The following is a 9,588-nucleotide window of genomic DNA, read 5'->3' on the forward strand; positions in this document are numbered from 1 at the left end:
AGCACTGTGCTATTGCAGGCACCTGCTCATAGCCAGATGCTGCCCAAGACATGGCAAGGGAAAATCATCACAAACCCCATGAAGCAACAAGACTTCTTAGCATGTTATGAATACTCTTGAAGAAATCAGTTATTTCACCCTGCCAGTGCTATGCATTAGCCCTGAGCCACACAACTATAAGAAAAGCATTTGTTTTCTCCTTCTTAGACTTTTCCATATCTGCAGTTAACTACGTTAACATGGTAACTAACCCCCTGTCCCTGGTGTGTGCTGGCAACTGGCAAAGCCCATGTTTCAAGACATGCCTGGTGCATTACTGCACAGCAGATCAGACATTTAAGCGTGCGTCAGACACTGTATTTCTCCATTCTCGAAACTGATCCTGCCAGAGTGTGCTCACTGCAGAGCCAGGACTTTAACCCGAGAGCGCAGCTGCATTTTTAGGTATCATGTTAATACAGTGCTGTGGTGGGGATTTTGTTCAAGGGAGGGTGGCTCCAATCTGACCTTTGGCTCCAGAGGCATGCATTAAAATTGAAACCTCACTACTTGAGTGATCCAGCACTTATTTCTCTCCATTCATACAGTACCGTGGTTTTAAAACTTGGATGCATTCTCACTTGCCAGCATACATGGCACTTTGCATTGGCAAACATGCCAGCAGAGGCCAAGAGAAGAGCAGTACATTCTCTAGTATTTCTAACCTAAGAAGTTATTTACAGATTCATTAACTCAGAAATCAGACAGATCTTGATATTGTCCATTTGGCCTGGTGTTATCCCAGCTCCGAGCTTGGATTCACTGCCACAGATCAAGAAGTGACATTACAGCCAACAGTAGAGCCAAGCCAGAGGCTGCTGTGGGATCTCGCACCCTGAGAAGGAAGGAGCAAGGAGGATGATGGCCAGAGGAGGCAGAAGCAGCACTGGGAGACTTGCTCAGCCTCTGCTGCCACATGTTCCTGCTTTGCCTTGAGAATCCCAACATCTACCAACAGAGAATCCCAAACATCTGTTCCCATGCTGCCCTGTCCATGGGTAAGGGAGCCTGGAGGTACCATGAGGTTTGTAGTGGGCTTGGCATCCCCTTCCTGAATCACCCAGCACAGCCAGCTTGACTTCATGAAATGTGACTTCCTTATATTTTTAATTGTGCTACCCTCTAGTGGTCAGTCCCATCTCCTTGAAGCTCAGATCTTTGCTCCTGGCAGAGTTGAAGCCAGACAGCAAACCACGAAGACCAGAAACCAGCCAGGTGCCGGACAAGAATGACTTTCACATTTGAAAGGAGAGAGAAACATGGAGAGGTCAAGTGCTAGCCCAGACAGAGAGCACTATACAACCCATCTCCACTATGGCCTGAGGAAGGGGAAGATCCCCCTGCTCAGGCTGAGAGGACTCAGCAGGAGCAGGGTGAGACCAGCTCAGCATCAGGTGCTTGCAACACATAAACCACCATCATCTCTCTTGGAGAGCTTCCAAGAGAACGTGCTTCCTTCCTCCTCCCTTCTTGCTTCCCCTGCTCTCGCACACCAGGCTGTCCGGCAGCATAGATGTGGAGCAGAAACACTCCACGTGTCAATAAAAAAATGGGTTAGAATTCAAGGAACGTCCTTACAATTACTAAGATAATTGCTGCATTTCAGAACAAACGTTACTTAATGGCACTCAATTATCTTGTGGCAGGGCCTGCAATGGCAGCAACTAATTGCCTAACTAAAGACTTTCTTCTTTCTACCCTGTGTCAACATGCACACATGCAATTAGACCATTGGTGCAGGGAGGAGATAGCTGCTAAGAAAAAAAGGGGTTAAGTAGTAGCCACAGTCATATTTCTAAGCTCAGAGGACAGATGCCTTGCCTCAGATGTTACAAAGATGTGAAGCAGAGATGCAAAAGCCCAGGAGGGAACAAGGATATAGGCTTTTTTCTTTCTTTCTTTCTCAAATAGGGAACTCAAGTGAATGCACAGTGTGACTAGGTCAACCCTTACAAGTCTACATACCCTCCAGGCTTAGCTGCATTTCAGTGGCCTTGCATAATTTATCAGTCTGGAGAGTACATGGATGCTAGCAAGAAATAATAACAATAATAAAAAAATCAACTATATGATGAGCTAATAAAGGCTTTTCTTTGGTTACTTTCAAGGCTTGTTGAAAAGCTGCTTTTTGTTCTCTTCTTTCACTGAATCTCTCTCTCAGCACCCAGTAATTGTCATTTCATCACTTCTTCATGATCTTCTCTACTATCTCAATAAACTCTCATAAGGAAGTGCCTTGGCAGAGGAGGAGTGCTCCCTGTCACCAAACCACCATCCCTTTTCCCTGGATTTTCAGTCTTTCAGAGGAAGGAACACAAGACCTCAGGTCAGGGCATTACCCTTGTTAAAACATCACATGTTTGTTTCTACCCTCCTTTCTTCTTGTGTTTCATCTGTTCTTCCAACCCCACAGAGCTTACCACAGAGCCAGCCCCAGGCCCTGTCTCCTGAACACTGGGTACACTGCATCCCAGGGCTGTTCCTGCTAAGCTCATCCTTTCCAGACTCACACTTCTTAAACATGAACTCCCAAGGCCTTTCTGTTGTTCAATTAGCAGCTCAGTTCCCTCCCTTTGAGTCCCCTATTTACTTCTCCTAATGCTATTTTTCTTTTTCTTTCTCCAATTCATCACAGTTTCCACAGTACCAATAAACAAACTAGGGTTGACTGCCCAGTGCAGAGACCTCCTTAGAGGCCTTCAGCTTTGTGGAAAACTGCCTGTTTCTCATCCTGTTTTTGCAGTCTAGACAGTTTCAAATCATGGCAGTAGTTTACTGTTTTCCTTCAAATCACTGAACGGTCCCATAACGGTTTGAGGACAGAGGCTTCAAGACCCCCAAAATTATACTTTCAAACTTACTTTTCATCTGTGTTACATTAACAGCTCTCATGGACCAAAGAACACAGTTCCTCCCCCAGAATGCCATGCCTATTTACTCCTAGGATTTTCTCCCTACTGTTTAAGTCCCATGCTTGATCTCTGGGCACATATTTTGGCTAAGAGCCTAGGAAGGAGACAGGAACCAGTAGGGCATTAGCTTTTGTAGACTCAAACCAGTCACTTTGACAATTCATAACTCAGCAGGGAACAGTTAACCACCCTTAAACCTGTGGCTAGTTGTCTAGCAGACACGTAGTTTGCTAGCAGCACACCCTCTCTCTATTTTCACACATGTACACATAGGCTAATTGTTTCACAGTACTAACCTCACCTGCAATTAGACACTGCTTTAAGCCTTTGATCTTTACAGCTCTTCAGAGGACAGCAAGATTCCCACATAAAAGCCCTTTATTACTTTATACTGCACGTGGGAGTGACCCTATATTCCCATATTTATTAAAAAAGGAAAGTCCTTACTTGATCTCAGAGATTCCCATCAAGTTGAGTGAAGCTACAGCAAGGCTGAAATCTTATTTTAGGGAATGGCTCTCCCAGGTGTTAAGGATAAACTATGAATTCCCCCCACCTGATGCCCTTCACCTGCTCCTGAGTAGGCTGCTGCTCTGCAAATATTCCAAGCACCAAGGCCATCCTAGAAATGGCCTTCTTGAGCCATGCCTCGCCTAGCTGATTCATTTCCAATGGTTATTTTTGCTTAAGCAATTGCCCAGCTCACAGTTGAGGCTCAGCATGCTATCCCTTCTCAGGGATCCCTTCCATAGCCCCATAGAAGAGAGGACAACTCCTCCTCTAGCTCTGCACTATGGCAGAAGGGCACACATGCCTCCTGAAGAGCCATTTGCTGAATTTTGCCCACTTGTTTTTCAGAAAAGGGGTTGAGACAGCACAGGTAGCTCAGAAGCCCAAGCCATAGGTCTGGTCCCAAAGAAAACAAAAAGTCAGGGCCTGAAGGCTCTTAATTAACTCTATTAGAGTGATAATCAAGGCCTGCCCAGCCCCACAGGAATGGAAAAAACCCTCCAGTGTGAGACAGGCATAAAGGCACTGGGCTGAAACATGAATATTTTCACTATTAGTGGTTAGAAGGCAGTGAGAGTGAGGGAGGGGGAAAAGGAGAGAAGAAAAGATCCTCAGCCCCTGCTTTAGCACCAGCATGTAGAAAGCAGCATAGAAACCATAGAGATTTCTGTGAAGCGCTTTTACTTTTTTGTGGGGCTGCTTTCGAAGCAGCTGAAAGGTTTAGATGCTGTATTTTTTACAGCTCATCAGTGCACAGTAAAATGTGCCCTTAACCACTTCCTTTTTTATTGTTTTTAATTTGATTTGGCTTAAAAATAAGTATCCTCAGCATTTTCTTGCAATGGAGCTGGTGGAATGGTGCTAATTTAGGAGAGCCAGTATTGCTCCCCATGTCCATGTGCAAGGGTTGGGCTCCAGATGTGGCTTTTTACCTTTCAGAGGGATGTGCTTCCAGAGACTGGTCTGAGGTAGTGGAGATCCTGGCCAGTCCGTGATATGGCAGCTACTGGCCCTTTCCAGAGAACTGCCCAGAGTACAGCCAGCCTGTGGAGATAATCTGCATTGGCAAAGTAAAGCCATGCCATCCTACATTACTTCCTTAACCAGTGCCTAGAGGAGATTTGTGTAAAGGAGATTCTCATGTGTCTAATAAGCCGTTCTCCCCGTGACAAATGGAGGTCTATCAGTTGGGTACCACCCTGCCCTCTCTGGATATGAAGGGGCCTTACAGCAGCCAGGGCAAAGCCATCCCACACAAGGAGCACTCTGGAGCAGATGCAAAAGAACCCGGCATCTGGCAGGCTGTAGGAGGTGAGACCGACTCATACCATTCAAACTGTGGGGTTGGGGTTTCAGAGGTAGGTGTTGATGGAGATGCTGTAATTAGAGTGTCCCAGAACCTACTTTAAATTATGAAATCAGCCTTTTTTTGTGTGTGTGTGTATGTGTGCTGCTTTTGGAAGGAAGTGAAAACTTCAAGCCACATTTCTCTGTTTGAGTCTACAGGCAGCAGATACTGACCTGTGCCTTTCAGCACAATCTGCAGTGTTTTCCCCTGCTGCTTGCAGCTGTGCATCTCCAGCACACTCCAAGGACTTTTTAGAAGACAGCCTGAAGTTCAGTGCTGGAAGGCCTGCCAGACTCCTTTGGCTCTGTACTTGGTACCAGAATCTCCTGTCCACTGCCCACCAGCATGGTACCCTTGTGTTTAATTACACAGTATATACGTGTTACCAAATGCAAAATCCCTCATCCACCAAGCAGCCAGTTTAGCCTGAGGTTTCAGCCCTGAGACATCTCTTTTGGTTGTCAAACCTACATCATCAGTTCATCGTTCAGAAACATTCCATATCACAAAATGGCTCTCAAGCACAGCTTGCCCCACTTGCAAAACTCAAACAAGCACAAATAATGTCTATTCAGAATCATCAGTTAAACGTTTCCTTTTCTTTCTAGTTTCTTTGCTTTCAGGCAACACACTTCACCTTTTCAGAATTCCCTTTGCAGATGTGGGAGCTAGAAATTCAGTTTGATCTTAACAAACAGAGACTGGGGCAGGGAAATGCAAGTGAATGACTGGCTCAGGCTTAATTCACATGCTCCCCCAGGGGAACCTCCACTCACCCACTCAGACCACGATGCGACCACTTGGTTCAGCTGATGTTCTCTGCTCTGCTCTGAAGGAGAATTTATTCTGGGAGTCAGAATCCCCCTGCCGTGCTTCTGGAGCTGCTGCACTACAGAGGAAGAAATAAGGAAAGGGCAAGTAACACCAACTTCCCATTTAAAATCACTGAACAATGACACTGGATCTCCAAGTCAAGTTTTGTTTTCTGCTTTGATCCCCAAAAGCCCACCGCTGTGAAACAGAGGAGAACAAAACTGGTGTGGCTGTTGCCATGTAGCTGAGCACAGGACCCTCCTTGCTGGCAGCTGTGGATGCTGCAAAGGCAGTGAGGAGCTGGCTGGATGTGAGCCCTTCTGTGTTTGTTGTTGCTGGCATTGCCACACTGCATGGCCAGCAGACAACATCAGCTCTCTTCTTTCATCATACAGGCCTCTTATCTTCATATGCAACTGGAAAAAGCCTGTATCAGCCAGAGACCACAGTCTGCGCTGCTCTAGTACCTGTAGCATTCAACAATAGGTGCTGCAAGCACAGGGCTGTTGCTGCCCATACCCTTGTGCCAGAAGTCTGTCAAGCAGCTGCTGTCTCTAAACTGCCCTGCTTAATAGTGCCTTCCTTTTTTTTCTCCTTCTGCCCCTCCAGGGACTCATATTTCTCACCTCCCACTGAACCACTTATTGGAAAGTATATCCTTCACCTCTGGCCTCAGTGTCCCCTTCCCCAAGCTGGAAAGTCATCGATGATGGGGGTGGAGGGTGGCAGCTTGTTCTCAGCTCATCAATCTATCACACATGTCACAAACCTCTGCAGAGGCGAGCTGGCTCCAACCCTCATTTATTTTCAAGTGCAGAGGATGTTTGTGTTTGATCGGATATGATGGATAAATGATTTCAAGCTGTGGGTTTCATTTCATCACTAATCACAGATACGGGTTGCAATCCTGTTCATGATGTCAGCGGCTAAACTTCTGTTGACCTCCCTGGCAAGATGGGACACTGGTCACCCTGAAATAAATAACAAAATAGATCAAAGGGGACATAGGAGGGGGATATGTAAGATGACAATGGCACTGATATTATCCTTAACTTTAATCCTGGTCTGTGGATTCATGTATGAAAGCGATACGTGCTTTCCTGTGTTACTAGGAGCTGTGAAGCAGGAACATGTCATTAAGGAGTCTCAACATTCCAGAGAAGATAAATCCCAGAAGTTTCTAAACAAGGCACAAAATGCTCTTATAGCAGAGTCAGGTCAGACCTTCGGCTTAGCTAACAGCTTTGTAAACTCTGCCTCCAGCACAAAGCCTGCTTGTGGGGCTCCTTCCATTCTGCTACAAGCCACCCTGCAGTGCTCAGAGCTGCTGGCACAGCTTTCTGCCTTCAGCATCTTTGCCTTCCCTTTTGCCCTGTGCACACAAAGTACCCAGACTCCCCTTCCAATGACACGAAGACTCCCATTCCTCTCCAAGCTATTTGGGTGCTCAACTAGGGACTGCTGCCTGGATTCAGGGAAAGCATCATAACTCATTTTATTTCTAACTCTTTTTTTCTTAAGTTTCTTTTTTTCTTCTTTTCTTATTAAGACCTGGTGCTTTTTTTTCTTTTTCTTTCTTTTTTTCTTTTCACTAAGCATCAAAGCTGCCATGTTAGAGCAGGGAAATGGATACTAAAGCATCTCCCCACACCTTGTCTGTGCCCAACCAGGGACTAGCTCTCACCCACGTTTCTCCATAGCACTTCACTGGCCTCCAGAGACTAATTCCTGAAGTTAGGTATTAGGGCAGAGGTTTTTGGTTTCCAAAACAGACAGCACACTACAGAGTGGCCAGAGGCTGTGGGTACACCAAGCAAGGGTGGGGTAATTTGGGGGGAAGCTTTCTGCCTACAGGGAGAGAAGGATGCGTGAGAGCAAGTCTATAGCGTTCAGCTGGAGCAAAATTACCTACAGATCATCTACTTGATAGCAGGATTTAGCTCAGGGAGAGCCAGGCTTGGTGAGTCACCATGCTACCACTGCCAATCGCCAGGGCTGCTGACGGCTGCAACATCCCAAAGAACATGGAGCAGGGACTGGCAGACAGATCACCAGGTGAGTTATGGAGACAGGCACTCTCACCAGCTGACAACAGCTGCCTGTGTCTATGCCCCATCACAGCACCAGGCCCTGGGATGGCAGAGAATCAGTGCCTGGCAAGGGCTGTGCTCTGTATACAGTGCTGCCATTCTGCTCCCAGGAATGGGGTGAGGAGCAGCCCTTGTTCTGCCACAAGCTCCTGCTCTGGGGTGCACACAAGGAGCTGAACTGGGCACAATCCCAGCATGGTGGCAGCTGGGCTTGGCTCATTGAGTATCCTGCCTGAACCTGTGGCTGAGTTTCTGGGCAACTCCAGGAAAAGGCTCTGAAAGAGCTAATGCAGTGAAAACAAACAAAACAAGAAACAATCAGTCTAGTCTACAAGATCACCAGGCCTTGGTAGGACAGGTGAAGATGCTCAGAGAGCTGGAACACCTCTCCTATGAAGAAAGACTGAGTGAGCTGTGCTCGTTCAGCCTGGAGATGAGAAGGCTCTGGGGAGACCATGCTGCAGCCCTTCAGTACACAAGGGGAGCTTACAGGCAGGAGGGGGATTGATTTTTTACACAGTCTGATAGTGATAGGGCAAGGGGGAAAGGCTCCAAGCTAAAAGCAGGGAAATTTAGATCCGACATTAGAAGGAAGTTTTTTTAACTCAGATTGTGGAGAGCACCTGGTATAGGCAGTCCAGAGTGCTATGGGCTCCTTGGAGGTGCTTAAGGCCAGGTTGGATGAGCAGCCCGAGCAGGCAGGGGACAACCAGCCTACAGCAGGGGTGGGGGCTGAGTGGGCTTTAAAGTCCCTTCCAACCTAAGCCATGCTATGATTCTACAATTCTAGGCTCTACTGTCTTCATCTCAGTCAGTCCCCCAGCTGAATAAGCTCCAATAGCTGCTCCTACCTTCCAGACCTGCTCACCTCAGCAGGTACCATTACACCAGCTGCTATTTTGATACATTGCTATCTTACTCCTCCATGCAGGTCTAAACAGAACTGGGAGGGGCTCCCAAACAATCAAGCTCAGTCTATTAATCAGGAATCACATTGCACCGGAGGGCATGAAGAAGCCCTTAGTACCAAAATGTTTTGACAATCAAATAAACATCCCCAAGCGATTGTAGGCACTGAGCACAGCTGATGCACAGGCACCCAAAGCAGCTTTGAGCTGTCTAGCCGTGCAGTCACATAACAGAGAGCTAAACAAATCCTTCCTGAGAAGCTAGGTGAACTCTTTGGTTATTGCTGCATGTGAAGCCAACTGTCCTGCCTGCACGTCCAGCACTACCTTTGCCAGCTTGTCCAATGCCAGCTCCAGTATGTGCAAACTAAAACAGTGGCACAGGCTAGCACTGCTACCTGTTCAGTTTTAAGGAATTACATCTACCCTATGTAGTACATGAGAGCCATCACCCCTTGCGTACCATCTCATGTGATCAGTACTGCACCCATCTCACCATGAAAAACAATAGATTCTCCAGCAAGGGCTGTAGAGTTCACATTCTCTGGTTAAAATTACTACAACTCCTGTTTAAGAATCAGTCACTTCCCCTACCTTGCAATCAGGATCTTTGCCTCATGAATGCAATCGGAGCCCAAGTGCACCACCCACCCATCACTGGGGCTCTCCCTTCCCTTTGCCCCAGGTGGAGGCGGGGACTGGATGTAATGAGGTGGTACTTGGTTTGCAGAGGCTTTAGATGTTGCAATTGGTAGCACAGGGGTGCAGCTGGCCTAAATTAAGTTAGACTGGGCTAACCAGAGGGATTTTTCTGGGTTTCTCCAGCACCACATTAACCACAAATCATGAAGTAGCAAGAAGACCTAAGAAAATGCTCACATCTAAAATGCTTTCTCCCAGAGTGATCCAAAAAATAAAAAGTCCCATGAGGTCAAAACAGAAATGAAAAGTAATCGTTGGGGTCTGAG

The sequence above is a fragment of the Coturnix japonica genome, chromosome 12 (assembly GCF_054131305.1).
Source record: "Coturnix japonica strain WE chromosome 12, WE-NBRP24, whole genome shotgun sequence".
Classification (NCBI taxonomy): Eukaryota; Metazoa; Chordata; class Aves; order Galliformes; family Phasianidae; genus Coturnix; species Coturnix japonica.